Raw genomic sequence first — 15,647 nt, 5'->3', positions numbered from 1 at the left:
GATCAGAATCCGTTCGAAATGTCCAGCACCGCGAATATTTTTGCGGATGCTGGGATACTCCCGATCAGGTCGGCTACGGCTGCGACGGTGGGGGCACAGGCTGGGATGTTCTTGTTAAGAACCCAATAGTCCACAGTGGCTCTCCACGAATTGTCGGGTTTCCTAACCGGCTAAATCGGAGAGTTCACATGTGTCGCTATGGGTCTCAACACACCCTGCTCAACCAGTGATCCCACTGCCGTCTCTAAATCCGCCTCTGCCTCTCTGGGGAAGTTGTACTGTTTCTGTGGTCTGGTCATGGGGTCTCCTTCTACTCTGACCTCCACCCCTGTTACCCTCACACAGTCGTACTTGTGTGTAGCGAATGCCGCGAGGTTAGCTCACACATCCGCTATGTACTCCGCCGGGGCAGAAGTGACCAAAAGTTCAAGGTCATAACTACCCTTGAGCCTCATCGTACACACGGTTCCCTTGCCTTGCTTCCCTGGTATAACTACCACCTCCTTCTCCTTTCCCGTGCATACTGCCCACCAAAGACAGTGATTCCGGAAATCCACCAATATCTTGTGGGCCAGTATGAAGTCTGCCCCCAAAATACCTATTCCCTCCCGCTCCCACCGCATCGGGACACATTTCCACTCCACATGGAGTGTACCCAGATCGATGGCTAGCGGGATGGAGAAAGACCCAGCCTGTTCGTTCCCGGTGAACCCTACTTAGTTATATGGGACCCCGCTCTATAGAGGTGATGTGGTCAGGTTATTCGCATAGACAATGGTGCTTGAAGCTCCAGTGTCCAGCAGATAGGTCCCTTGCACCTTCTCCACCCCCATCTTTACACACGGTCTCTTCCAAGCATCATAACTTAGTGGGCACAGGTAAAAGGGCTGAGAAGCCCCTAGTCATGGGTCGGGATTGTTCGGGATGGATGGGAGTACGCTGCCCGCTGCCGCGTCCACCCTACCCTGCCCTGCCGGAAACACTGCGCAGAGAGCAGCCACTAATACCGTGAACGGATCAGTGCTGCATCCTGCCACAGCTGCGGCTTTCTGCACCGGTGCTGGAGGATCCACTTTCCCGCTCCTTTTGTCAGAGACCGGGCAGTCTTTCTTCCAGTGCCCTTTACTCCCGCACCCATAACAACCCTGCTTCTTCTCTGAGCTACCCTCTTCCTGGCGCCACTGTCTTCTAACGTTGCCTCCACTAGGCTTTAACTCGTGTACTCTGCCCTTTGGTTTGTCATCCTCACTCCTACCATTCTTAAAAGAGATTGTTAACTGCCAGATCACACTCTCTTCTGTGGTCTGGGGATCCCTGGAATCAAACCACCCCTCTGCTTTGGCCTTGATCCTGGACAGGCTGTTCGCCACCAGGGTCCTCAGCCAATGAGCCCTAGGCTCCCCCTGCAGCTGCGCCCGGTCAGGCACCCCCACACAGGCACTCCGGTAGACGGGCCAAAGCCTGTCCGCGAAAGCCTCCCCAGCTGACTGCAGTGTCCTTTCCACCCGGGAGAAGGGACTTCCATCATTGAAGCCCATAGCCTCTAGGATGTCATCCTTTATCCCCTTTAACGTACCCTGTCCCCTCTTGCTACCCGCTGAGAGCGACTGGTACAACCTACTATCCTGGGAAAATAAAAGTGATTTGGCTGTCTCAGCTTCGTTACAATTATTGATCCCCCCCACCTGCTCCACATCCGAAAAATGGACAGGTGGGTCCCCTGTGCTGGTCAGTTTGGTCAGGTTAGAGACCATTGCCTGCAGCTGGGGGGTCGTATACGGGACCACAAAGTCACTCTGCAGTGCTCCTTGCTCTTGACCGTCTACGGGCGCACTGTATTTCCGCTGCCGGACAGGGCACATGGGTCCTGATTCCGGCGCTTTGGGCGGTGGTCGAGCATCCTCCTCTGCCTCACAGTCCTCCTGATCTCCCTCCTGCTCTTCCTCATCTACCCGGGCCATTCCCGGAGCTACCAAGCAGACCAGCCCTTTAGCCTTAGATAGAGCATTGGTCAAATTCCGGATCTGCTCCTGGCAAGGACCATGATTACCCGCATCAATCCCTCCAGTGCTGGAGACTCTGTATGTCACCTGAATATCCTTCAACTGCCCTCCCAGCAACTTTACCTCACTCAACAAGTGAGCGTTCTCCTCCCTAACCACCCTCTCGTTCCCCTTTGCCTCAGTTACCTGGCATTGCAGGAACTCCTTATGGTTACAGAATGTTTCCACCTTGCTTATTCTTCCCTGCTTCTCATCCCTTATCTCCGTGCATAACCTACTCCCTACTACAGCCCTTGCATCTGACAGTGCCTCGGACTCCCTGAGCTCTGCCTCTAACTTTGCAACCTGCTTATCTAGCAGTTGCACTTGTCTTTGTCGACAGACGAGCCATATCGCCTTTTCAATGCTGCGCCTATGCTCCTTGCCCTCCGTCCATTCTGCCGCTGCGTCCACTGGACGCTCAGCATGCAACAAGCCTAGCACACACTTCTTAGTGACGTTAACCTTCTTAAACACATATGAAGAAATCCTTTCCTCCATTTGGGATCTTTCGCCAGAAGCGCTGTCCATGACTGATTTACACGCCTTTAACCCAGGTTCTGCCGCCGGTCGCCAAGAGATGTAAACGGTTTTTGATCCTAGCCCAATTGCTAGATGGACGGTTCGAATCGCCCCTGCCTTACAAAAGCTCTGTACCCGGGAATTATTATTCAGAGTGTAAATGGAATAATGTAAGAAGTCACACAACACCAGGCTATAGTCCAACAACTTTATTTGAAATCACAAGCTTTCGGAGCACTGCTAGCTTGTGATTTCAAATAAAGCTGTTGGACTACAACCTGGTGTTGTGTGACTTCTTACATTTGTCCGCCCCAGTCCAACTCCGGCATCTCCACACCATAAATGGAATAAGTCATGGACAGGGATGCTTCGGTGAAAAATCAAACTTGTATTTATTTGGTCTAACATACACTGGCTAAAACATGCACTACTAAACGAAATCACCATCCCTGTGGAGAATAAAATCCAGATTACAATCAACATACATACAGTACACGACCGGGGACTATAACAAGCAGTAATTTCCTTGTTGCTATGGTGGACTCTAACTCCACCCCTACCAACGAATTACCCAGTCACATAAACCCCTTCACCTGGCTGAACCAAACGAAGCTCCCACCCTCGGAGTAGCCCAAAAACTTCACTTCTGAGAGACTATGCTTACCCCCACACGCAGTCAGTTTCAATCGCTCTGCTCGTTGGCTTCTCTGGTATTTCTTGTTAGTTCGATCTTGTTGGAACAGGGAGTGAGAGAGAGAGCGAATGGTGGAAAAGAATCTATTTTTATAGTGGTCTGGCTGCCCCTATCTTTTCCTGCCAATCTTTAAAATCCTATTGTTTCTAAGCACTCCGGTGCTTAATCCGTGATGAGTCATCCTCGGACCCATGAGTATTGGATTAATGGCCCTAAGTCTGGGACATATCTTTCGGTCTTTGTGTTGGGAAACAAAACTGGCTCCCTTTCGGCTGGCTGAGACCAGTGGGTTCATTGTTCTGCTTCTCTTCTGAGATGGAGGTGAGAAGTGCTTTTGCATATTAGAATGGCCTTTTAATCAAGTTCAATGGCCCCCTTCCTTTTTTCAGGACTGTCGGGCGAACCCATACATTCTGGATGACGGACAGTTCTCTTGTCACAGCCAACTGCCATGCGTTCTCTGGAGTTTTAACAAACCAGTCTTTCACGAGTCTGCACAGGGCGATCCCATAACAGGGAAAATACCCTCAGAAAAATCCCATAAAGTCCACAAAATATTCCCGGCTGAGTCCATTCTTCGGAGACTTTGCGATCTCTTCACTCTCAAGTTGATGTAAAATATACCATGGAACTATTCAAAGAAGAGCAGGATAAATGTCCTGAACCCTCAACAAACACCACTGAAACAGATTTTCTGGTCACTTATTTCGTTGCTGTTTGTGGTACCTTGCTGTGTTTAAATTGGCTGCCATATTTCCCTACTTTACAACAATGGCCCAGAAATTCGGGTCTCTACGGGTGAGTACGCGTTGGGTACTCACCCGTAGGCCCAATGGAAGTGCCGGTTTCCTGCATGCACTGCACATGCACGGGAAACCGGCACTTCCATTCCGCTGAACGAAGGGGTTCAGAGGTCGAACGCATGCGCAGGAGGGGCTGCGCGTGCGCATTGAACTTCGGTCTTTTTTACAGGTTTTCCCGGGAGGGTAAGCCTGCAGAATTTAGAAATGTAAAAAGCAGGCGTAAGGCCTGCTTTTTACAAGGTAAGTGGTGAATTAATTAAAATTAAAACATTTTTTCCACAGGTTTATTATTTTTAAATACTTTAAAGCAAGGTAAGTTTATTTTTAGCCCCGTTAGAAAATAAAATTATTTTTTCAAAAATTTAAATTTTTGTGTAAAATAGTTATTTCATGTAATTTATAGTTTATTTAAAAAATGTGATTTAAAAAAAAATGTATTTGAAGATTTAGTGCTATTTTGGGGCCGTAGTATTTATAAATCTTGACAGCACTTCCTGTCAGACTTATGAATGGAGCATTCCCTGCTCCGATTGGCTCCCCATGGCCCACGTGATCTCAGGGGACGCATCGAACTAACTGCGCCCCTGGGATATGCAAGCACTGCGCGCCGGCAGCTGGACCAGGCCCCGGATCGGAATTCCACGGGTGCCCACAGCTCAACGGCCGGCGCGCAAGGTAAGCGCAGGTCGGGGGCTTGCACCCGCGGGAAGCCCCCGACCCAAATTTCTGGGCCATTGACTACATTTCAACAGTACTTGTTTGACTGTGAAGTGCTTTAGGGCATCCTAAGGTTATGAATGCAAATTCGTTCTTCTTTCTTAGTTAAAGTAAGCTTGTCAGGACCTGAATCCATTTATCTGGGGTTATTGTGTTGATGTCTAATATTCCAGTTGCACCGAGAATCTGTCAAATTAAAAAAAATATTCAGCTGAATCATTCTAAATCTTATAGAAAGAGAGATGTGGTATAATGTGTTCATTGAGTGAAGAGCTTTAAGGTCTAGACAAGGGCTGGCTTTCGCTAACAGTCCAACTAGTCTCATGGATCATTTACAGATCTAGAAAAGGAACAATGGTAAAATATGGAGAATAAAAACTTTCACAATCTATGTTCATATAATAAGTTAAATTATTGGGTGACCCAGCTCTTTGGAGAAACAGCAGACCATACCAGGGACTGGAGAGGTGCAAGTTCAATCATCTGACTCTTCAGATTCAAAATCCAGGTGTGGAGAAGTGCTGAGCTGACACCAAGTACATCCCAACAGGGGAAGAGAGCTGCAGCCAGGCTGATCACCTCTTAGATGCTGGTTAAACACTAAACTGCCTTTGTGACCACTGATAGTGAATGGTGCGGATAAACCAGCACACAGAAAAGGAAAACAATCTCAAACCTCGGCCCTCTCCAGAAAAGGGGAAAAAATATGCAGATCCCAGAAGCTGAGTTCCTGAATATCCTCTCAGGTCTAATTTAAAATAGGAAGACACCACATGGGCAAACTTTTGCTTCAGCCTTAAAGATGGGTACAGTTGCCTAATTGTTATTGTACTGAACCAGCAAACCAGAGAGCGTGAATTTAAATTCCAGTACGGCAAGTTGTGAAACTGAACTCAATATACCTGGTAATTTGTTGGCTAATGCCAGAAAAATAACTGTGAAAGGCTCTGGATTGTCATATATATCCACCTAGCTCGCTGGTGTTTTTTCTGGGAAGGAAGCCTGCTACCCCTATCCGGTCAGGCCTATTAGTGACTCTAATCTACCACTACATGACTGACTCTTAATGCCCTCTGAAGGGCCTAGCTCGGTGGCGTTAAACTCAAAGTGCTGCCTCAAGTGCAATCTAATCACAAGTCATCAATGCCACAGACTCTTTCCAGTTCTTAAAGGGGAGGTTCATTGATGCTGCAGAACCTAATTTTCATCATTGCTGGCTGTGCAGCCATTTCAGCCAGCTGCAGCAGGTCAAGGAGAAGGAGCTGGATGACTCAAGCAGCCATAGTGATGGCAGATCCATGCCCCAGGGGGAGAGTCCACAGATTCTGCGACCATGCTTTGGAGGCATTGCTGTCCGCTGTGGAGAGACGGAGGGTGGTGCTCTACTCGGCAAGTGGTAGGAGGCCCTCACCGCAAGTCTTCCGCACTATGAGGAGGGAGGTAGCCCAGCATGTCTCGGGCAGCACTGTGGTCCCCAGGACCCATACACAGTGCAAGAAGAAATTTAGCGACCTCACTCGTGTGGTCAGGGTGAGTCAATGCTTCAACAAATGCTACATACCACCATTTGAATCACAGTCTGCAGACACTGCCCAAAGCACCACACCACCAGCACTCACTCACCAACAATCTCCACCTACCAACACTCACACCCACATCTCACACCTTGTACACAATGACAGCTTTTCACCTATGGCAGGCACATTACCCAAACACATTGCTCCACACTCACTCACACATTTTCCTTTCTCTTGCAGGCCAAGGTGGCTCACAACAGGCGGGAGCAGGGGTGCACAGGCGGGGGACAAGCTGACACCCAACCACAGTCTGAGCTAGAGACTCGAGAGCTGCAGATTATTGGGCTCCAGGTGGTGGGCGCTGTGGTAAACCACTGTCATACCTGTCTGTGTCTGTATGTGTATTCCACTAGGTACAGGTCTGGACATGCCTCGGCTGACTCCTCCCACTATTCCAGGTATATAAGTGACTACCTCCCAGTCCCTTAGTATTCTGGACGGGTCGACCACTCGAGACAAGACCTTCATTCTTTAGTTAATAAAAGCCTGATTGTTACTCGCTCAACCTCAGTCTTTTGAGTAATTGATGGCGCATCAGGCGCCATGGTCGACTCTTGGGGACAACAATGATGTGTTCATCCCTACTTCTTCTTCTCATGTCCCACTTCCCCCTCACCCCACAAGCCTTTCGCACTTTCCAGCTAATCATGCTGTGTGCATGCATTTCTCCCTTCCTGCCCCCTCCCCTCACCTTAACCCGAATCTTGTGCCTTTATGCTTTCAGATAATGAGCAAGCACCTGAGCAGCCTGTCCCTGAGGGCACCGTAGAGCGCGAGGCAGGAGAAGAGGAGGAGGAAGAAGACACCACGTCACTGCATGTCTCACCCGCAGGCACCAGCTCAAGCACTGGCACTACGTGCTCTTTAGAGGTTAGTATCATAGCGGGATCTGAGGCACCAGGGACGAGCAGGCTGCAGCAAGGCTAGGGGGAAAGGGTAGCTTGGGAGCCAGCTCCCCGGAGGGCGAGTTCAGCTGCACAGGACTCAGATGAGGACCTCGATGAGGAGGTGTTTAGAAGAAGGGTGATAAGCATGCGCATGGAGATGATAGGTGCCATGGCAAGGGTGCCCGAGAGCCTCTCGGCAATGGTAAGGAGCGTGGAGGAGACCACCTTTAACATTGCACAGAGCTCTGCACACACCATAGAGCCTATTATTTCCAGTCTGCAAAGGATGGCAAATTCCCAGAGAGACCGTGGCGACCCAGACCTGTTGCGATCTGGTAGCTTCCACTGCAGCACAGGCAGAAGTAATGCAACATCTTAGTGCTGTAATGCAATCTATGCTTGGTGGCATCAAATCTCAGACTGCTCTCATGCAGTCTCAGCTTGATGCCACGCAAGCTCTGACTGCTGTCATCGTGGCTCAGTCTACCACCGTCAACCGGGGCTTTCACGGTGTCGCAGCAGGCCAGCAATCTGTGCTTCAACAGATTGCTAGGGATGCTGAGGTGCTGCCCCGGGGGAGTGGCAGTGGGTCAGTGGAGCAGGAAACTGCTGTCCTTTCTCAGGAGGACAGCATTCCTGCTCCCACCACTGGCACTCCGCCATCATCCTTGTCGCTGCCTGTCATCCAGCCAGCCCAGACTGCTGCTGCCCATGCTGAGGTGGTGCAGTCTACAGCCGGGCCTTCCAGGCCCAGAGCTGGTTGAGGGTATCCTGCAAGGCCATTTGAATTCTCCCGCACGGACACTCAGCAGCCTTCCACCAGCCCTACTGCAGCCACTAGTGGGCCAACACTTCGTAGGAGCACTAGAGTAGGCAAAGGCACAGTAACGAGAGGCACTAAGGGATTGCACAAGGGTGAATAGGTAATATTGTTTTTGTATATATCTGTTCACTGATTATTGATAAATTTATTAATTCAGTTTTGATTTTTTGTGGTGTCTCTCATTTCAGCTTTGCGCTGTGATGTGGCCTGTGACAGGGATGGAATGATGTGGATGTGGTAAGCAACGGGGATCTGGGGTTTAATTTATTGGAACTGCAGTCTGATGAGGTGGTCATGGAAGTCCGATTGAGTGGTTGCCTCCTCCCTCGCTCCTATTCCTCCTCCTCCTCCTTCTCCCCCTCCTCCTCTCCCTCTTTCTCCTCCTGAGATGGTCCCGCAATCCCTGGTGGCAAGGGCTGGGCCCTCATGATGGCCAAGTTGTGGAGCATGCAGCAGACCATGGCGAAATGGGACACCCGCTCAGCCGAGTACTGGAGGGCTCCTCCCAAGCAGTCAAGGCAGCGGCATGATTGCTTGAGCACCCCGATGGTCTGCTCGATGGTGTTCCTGGTGGCGGCATGGCTCTCATTATATGAGTGCTGGGCAGGAGTGTTGGGGTTATGGTGGGGAGTCATGAGCCAGGTGGAGAGCGGATAGCCCTTGTCTCTGACCAGCCAGCCGCGAGCTTGACGTGGTAGCTGGAAGAGTGCTGGCACACCGGTCTGGCACAGGGGGAAGGCATCGTGGCTGCTGCCAGGATAGTGGGCATTGACTTTGAGGATTTGCTGTCTGTGGTCACACACCAACTGCACATTGAGTGAGTGGTAGCCTTTGTGGCTACAGAAGATCTCAGAATTGTGAGGTGGTGCCCGCAAAGTCACGTGGGTACAGTCAATGGCGCCCTGCACTATGGGGAAGCCCGCTATCCTGGCAAAGCCACATACACGTTCGTCCTGCTTCTCTCTGGTAAAGGGGTAGGAAATGTAGTCCCTTCTCCTCTGTAGAGAGCCTCTTAGACCTCCCGGATGCAGCAATGGACGGTGAACTGTGAGATGTTAGCTATATCTCCTGTTACAGACTGGAAGGATCTGCTGGCAAAGTAATTGAGGGTGATGGTGACCTTGAATGCCACTGAGAGAGCTGTGGGCACCCTGATCTGAGGCTTGAGGTCTGGTTGCAGGAGGTGGCAGAGTTCTGTGACCACCTCCTTGCTGAAGCTAAGCCTTCTAATACACTGGAGGTAGGAGAAGTGCTCTCGGAATATCCTCGGAGGGTAAGGTCTCCTGTTGAGAGCCCTCATGGCCCTTCTCCTCCCTCTGGCCACATGTTCCAGTCTTTCTCGCTGCCTCCACTCCCTCCGCCATAGATCCTGGAGGGCGAGGTCGACTGCCAGTACAGCCCCCATTAATGTAACCAAGTGTAGCACTTTGATATGTTGTGAGAATAAATGTAACTAATTGTTAGTAGCCACAAAACTCGTGATACTAAGCAACCTTTAAATGACTGAATTAAACTGTTGCACAATGTCAAACTGACAAGGAAGCAGTGAAACAGCACTAACCTGAGAGCTGTGACTCATTACTCATGATCCCTTTAAGTAGTGCCCCTGGCACCGGCATCCGCCTGCTTGTCGCCTCCTCTCCCTGTCGCTGTCGGGGCGAGGCGCTAAGGAAGGGGGTGACAATGAATTTTGCAGATCGGGCATCCAGTGAGTGTTGCACGTTCACTGACGTCATGATCTGCCTGGCACCGGGGTCCCCGGTGGTAACTCATAGCAGCGGCACTATGGGGGTGGGGGGGGTTGGATTTTGCGTGTGTCACTGGATTTGCCTTGCCCCGGCGCTACTGCAGCAGCGTCCCGTTTGCATCCCCGCCAGGCGCTAACTGGAGGCGCTAACCAACTGAATTCTTCCCCCAAAGTCTCATCTCCACTGTGAGGACATTCTCCAACATGTAATGTGGCACTACCACCATGCTAAGTGGGACAGATCTAGCAGCCCAGAAAGGGATATTCATGAAGCAATGTGAGCCATCAGCAGCAGAATTGTACACCACAACAATCTTTAACCTCATGGACTGGCACATCCCTCACTGTTTGATTACCAATAAATTAACGGAGTGAATATTGACACAACTGTGCCAGCCAATGAATTGGAACAGGGTGGTACTTGTAGAAACTACAGCAAACAGAGACTCCTGAGTAGAGCAGGATTATTTCTCCAGCGAAATGCAGTGAGTGGAGAATAGTTACATACAAATTAAATGCGTAAAATTAATCCCACTTACAGCAGTGTGGTCTCCGGGCGTGATTGACCGGGGAATTACCCAATCACCTCCATTCTGGCCGGGAGTTGTGATGTCACTATATGCAGCCATAAATGAATGTACCTATGCCAATGTAGGGTGGTGGTCTTTACATTTATTTAAAGGTTCTGCCCTCCGTGAATGAGTGCCTGATACTGTGCCTGGCTGGGATGGCAACAGTTTCTCGAACAATAACGGTGGCATAGTGGCTAGCACTGTTGCCTCACAGCGCCAGGGACCCGGGTTCGAATCCGGCCTCGGGTGACTGTCTGTGTGGAGTTTGCACATTCTCCCCGTGTCTGCGTGGGTTTCCTCCGGGTGCTCCGGTTTCCTCCCACAGTCCAAAGATGTGCGGGTTAGGTCGATTGGCTATGATAAATTGACCCTTAGTGTTAGGGGGATTAAATACGTGGGGTTACGGGGATAGGGTGGGATATGTGTTGGTGTAGGGGTTACGGGGATCGGGTGGGATATGTGTCGGTGCAGGCTCGATGGGCCGAAATGGCCTCTATCTGCACTGTGGGGTTTCTGTGATTCTGTGATTCTGTGAATAATCTGTACACTCCTACAGTCTGCCTTGGAAGGAGGTGGTAAGAGCGTGGCACCATTGTGTAAGCAGTAGGTGGAGGAACAGAGATATCGAGGGAGGGTATGAAGAATGATGCTGCATGAATAGGAAGAGGGTGCTGGATTGACTGTGAGGACTTTTTAATCCAAGTGGCATGGAACAGATGCACGTTCAGAGAAAGTGGGGGGACTGGGAAGGGGCCTACTCGCTGGAAACAGATGTTTGTGGCTCAAGAGATGGCCGGTCAAATGATTTCAGCAGCAGTCAAGAGGAATTGTTTCCCCTCAATCTGCCTCCAAATAAGCCATATCGCAAAGGACAGGTGGCACAGTGTTAAACACTGCCTCCATCACTAAGTGTAAAATAAAAATAGCATTCTGCAACAAATACAGAAACAGCAAAAGCATTTTTTTAATTTAAAAGGCCAAAATGACGACTGTTTATTGGCAATAATAACCTGTCTTTTAAGACAGGTAGCACGTAAATGGCAGCTCTGCAGTCAGTATAAGCAAGGTTTTTCTGGGAGTAGTTTGCCCCTGAACTGCACTCAGTGCTAAGAAAAGAAATTTGAAGGATGAAGTCTCCAATCTCTCTGTTTCTCTGACTTCAGATCTACTGCACCCCTTCTTTCTGCCCCACCATTGATGGCTGTGCCTTCAGCTGTCTAAACTCCATCCTCTTCTGAAATTTCCTCCTAAAACACATCCACCTGGCTCTCCTCTTTGAAGCCCCACCTTAAAACCCACCTGTACGGCCAAGATTATGGTTATTCCTCTTAATATATCTTCTTTTGGCTGAGCATCCAATTTTTTGATTGCACCTCTGCAAGGGCCTTGGGACATTTTTGTGCATTAAAGGTGCTATAATAAAACACGTTAATGTTGATGAACAGCACTTTAAAAATTCCTCTATTATTTATTTCTTATTTTGCCTCATCTATTTTGCCTCAGCCTTCCTTGGTATGTCTTTCAGTTCAATTTATTTCTAGTTGTTTCAGAAATAATCAATTTATTTTTTGGTTGTTCTGCTTCAACCCAAAAGGCAGCCTACAAATGAGCAGCAATACAGCCAAACACTGGAATGCACAGGCTGTGTACCACTAATCAGAAGAAGATGAGCAGTTCTACTTTATTTCAGTAGCACCTTTACAGGTTGTTTTCTCTGCCTCAGACCTTCCTTATTCTTCATCATCTTGTACTTTATTCAGATTCTGCCATCTATTTTGCCTGTGCTCACACTACCATGCCTTGTTTCAGTGATAGCACTCTCAACTCTGAGTCAGAAGGCTGTGGGTTCAAGTGCCACTTGAGACTTGAGCACATAACCTAGGCTGACACTTCAGTGCAGTATTGATGGAGGGCTGCACTGTCGAAGGTGGTGTCTTTCTGATGGAACATTAAACTGAAGCCCCATCTGCCCTTTTAGGTGGATGTAAAAGATTCCATGGCACTATTTGAAGACGAGCATGGGAGTTCTCTTGACCAATAGTTATCCCTCAACAATACCACTAAAACAGATTTCCCAGTCATTTATCTCATTGCTGTTTATGGGACCTGGCTGTGTGCTAATTGGCTTCCACATTTCCCTACATTACAAGAGTGACTACACTTCAAAAGTACTTAATTGGCTGTGAAGTATTTTAGAAGGTCCTGAGCAAATGAAAGGCGCTATATAAATGCAAGCTCTTTCTTTTTCTCCTTCTGTTCTCACTCTGTGTTTTCTTATATTAGGAGTGCCCATCTGGGTGCTACAATAATAATGTGGGCCATAACCGCCCGAGACCCCAACCCTCTCTGCCAGCCAGGTTGGCCTCCGGGCCCCTCGATATTTTGCCAGCGCGGTGCCGGTGAGCAGCAGCGGGACACCCATTTGGGACGTGCAACTCGCCAGATATATGTTAAATGAGGCGCGGCCTTCAAAATTGACTGGGATTTTGCCGCAGGCATCGGGCTGTCAGCCCTCGCATTCCCCCAGCTGGACGGTGGCCCGGAGGTTAAATTCTCCCCTTTTAATGTCTAGTTTACTCTTTTCTATCGATTCTAACTCTATCTTATATTTTTCCGTTTTAAATATTTTATTTTCATTTTTTTCTTTAAACCCGAGTAATTTATTTTAAAAGAAGAATTCCCAAAAAAGGCATTTGAACAGCTTTGCTTCCTTACTGCTGTACTTTTACTCCAGAAATGTCTTTTCTCTGCTTGTTTCTGATCCTTTCAAGTTCATTGAAAACAAATCAGAAGGACAAAATACAACTATTTTGTTCACACAATGTATGGAACAATAGGAGTCATTCTGTGATCCTGCACCCACAGCTGACAAAGGAGGGAAATAGCTGTGGCACCTTGGGTTGTAAAAAAAAAAGAAACTGGGAAGCCTCTCTTAGTTATTCAAAGCATTTAGTAAGATTATCCCAGACTCCTAGTAGCCTCAGACCCATACACCCCCTTCTCTAATGTTCCCAGAGCTCAGCGCCTTTTTCACTGCTTCCAAACAACATCATTCACCTCTCATTAATCCCAGATCTCCAGCACACCAGTCCCCGTACCCCATGACCCCACAACTTCTGTTCCATGGTTCCCAGGCCCTGGGATGCTCCTTCCAGTACTCCTACATCCACCAACAATCCCCCCCTCCAATGATCCCACAATCCACTACCACCATCCCAGTATTTCTAGAACCAAGAAACCCCCTCCCACTGCGCCCAGACTCAACGACACCTTCTGCATATTCTCACATCACCCCGTTATTCATTGACTATAATTCAATGGCCAGGATAATATATCATACATATAAACCAATGGATCTTCTAAAACAATGATCCACTGGTAATTTTATAAAAACGGCACGTCTAGTGTGCATTTCCTATTTGTCACACTTCAAGAGTCACACTTAAATTTCCGTGGCGCACACTTTATAAAGAAACAAAGGCAGTCTTTTGCAATGTAAGGAGAAACCGTCCAGTGACAGAAAACACCTGAGTCAGAACATCTGGAGACGCTTTATCCCAATCACATTTAAAAATAAGAGAAACAATGAACTCAATCAGTGGTTACTTAACAGTGATTAAACTTTGTGGCCTTAAGAGGACACTGTTTCATTTTGCACCAGAATATAACGTGAATTACATGACATAAGTCTCCTGCTTATAAAGAGTGTATTATCCAGCTTACCTTGAGCAATGCCACGGGAGATCATCTAGTAATATTAGAAACAGTACATCCATCACACTCAAGCAGCACATTGTTGCGTCACACTTTTGTTAGCTTGGATTTCATATTCTGCAACAGCAACAAATCAGAGTTCAGTAACTATGAGCAGTAACAAAAATCTACCAATAAACAGAAAGCGGAAACTGAATCAATACAATTATGAATTTCAGCCACCTTTTTCTCTTCTGTCAGCTGACAAAACAGGCAAAAGAATACAAGTTATATCATAACAAGTAGATAAAACGTAAAAAATATTTTTTAAGTATTTCATGTAATTCATAAAATCACCCAATTCTTGTGCAAATGTCAAGTTTTGCCCCACAAGGCCTAACTTCTGTTAGAGTTATGGGGCTTGAGTTTGGCTGCTAGGACACTGTCCGTGCGCCTGCTTCAGCCTCAATGTTCTCATTAGCCCCTTAGCAAAGTCACAGGAAGTACAACCTTTAAAAAAAAAATCTTCCCCATTTGACCAGAGTCCTGCCTGCCCAATTTACCTGAATCTGACCTGGCCTGACCCACTCCATCCCACTCCAAGCTGCCACAGCCCATTTCCAGCTCGTAACGTTCTGTTCCTGGCGCACCATAATATTGACTTGTTCCTGATCCGTCAGACCCGCTCCAGCCTGTAGTCTGGCCATGACTAGTTCCTGGTGCATTTGGCACATCCCCAACCCATTCCCTGTTTCTTAGGCCCATTGCCAGTTTGAAGCTGTTTTCAACACTGCAGGCACTTTATGCTATATTTGATTACTGTCTTCATAACTACAGTCGACAAATATGGTATAAATCGTGTACAGTACTGGAAGCTGGCTTCAGGCTGGCAACAGGCCTGAGGGGTTAGGAGAAGGTCAGAGGTGAGCAAAGCTGGTGAGGAACAGCTAAGGGCTACAAGGTGGGTAAGGGCAGTGTTTCTCAGCCTCTCTCCCCTGTAGTTTTTCCAGAATCTGGGGATTGCCTTTCCACAGCTCTGCCATATTCAGTACTGCCAGATCACAGGACCCCTCCCCCAGTGCTGTAAAATCCCAGTTTCACCACATCTAAGAACCCCCCCACCCCCACCCAGTGCTGCCAAACCCTGAGACCAACCTCTCCAGTGCTACCAGATGTCAACAGGACAAATTAATGAAATGTTACATATACAGGGGGTGGAAACACTCAGCAGATCAGGTAGCTTATGTGGAGAGAGGCAGGTAGAGTTAATTTTTCAGGTAGTTGACGTTTTGTCAATGGTTCTGCCAAAAGGTCATCGACCCAAAATGTTAACCCTACCTCCCTCTGTCACACAGGTGCTGCCTCACCTGCCGAGTGTTTCCAGCATTTTCTGTTTTTATTTCAGGTTTCCAGTATCTGCTGTATTTTGTTGTTTGCATAGACAACGGGTTGTTTGTTTATGCAATTTATGTCTCTTAAAGCTCCAAATAATCTCCCATTCATTCTCCTCATCCTTGCTCAGAAATACATACTGCTCTGGTTTGGTCCTCAATGTTCAGGCCCAGGTTTA

At 48.2% G+C, this 15,647-nt stretch overlaps 1 long non-coding RNA gene across 2 annotated transcripts in view; it reads right to left on the bottom strand.

Annotated features, from left to right (window-relative positions):
- LOC147106745 (uncharacterized) overlaps window positions 1-15,205 on the bottom strand; it is a 188,049-nt gene extending 172,844 nt beyond the window's left edge. Inside the window, exons 1-2 of one of the 2 annotated variants that reach the window (XR_015080983.1) lie at window positions 14,641-15,205; window positions 14,108-14,215 (exon numbers count right to left, since the gene is read on the bottom strand). This is a non-coding gene — a long non-coding RNA (uncharacterized LOC147106745). The remainder of the gene's footprint in view (window positions 1-14,107; window positions 14,216-14,640) is intronic. The other variant, XR_015080984.1, reaches the window with a different exon arrangement.
- Between the last annotated feature and the right edge of the window lie 442 nt (window positions 15,206-15,647).

Source organism: Somniosus microcephalus, chromosome 15, assembly GCF_052327205.1.
Source record: "Somniosus microcephalus isolate GS21.2 chromosome 15, FLI_Smic_1.0, whole genome shotgun sequence".
Lineage (NCBI taxonomy): Eukaryota > Metazoa > Chordata > Chondrichthyes > Squaliformes > Somniosidae > Somniosus > Somniosus microcephalus.
This window is presented reverse-complemented; position numbering and strand designations above follow the sequence as displayed.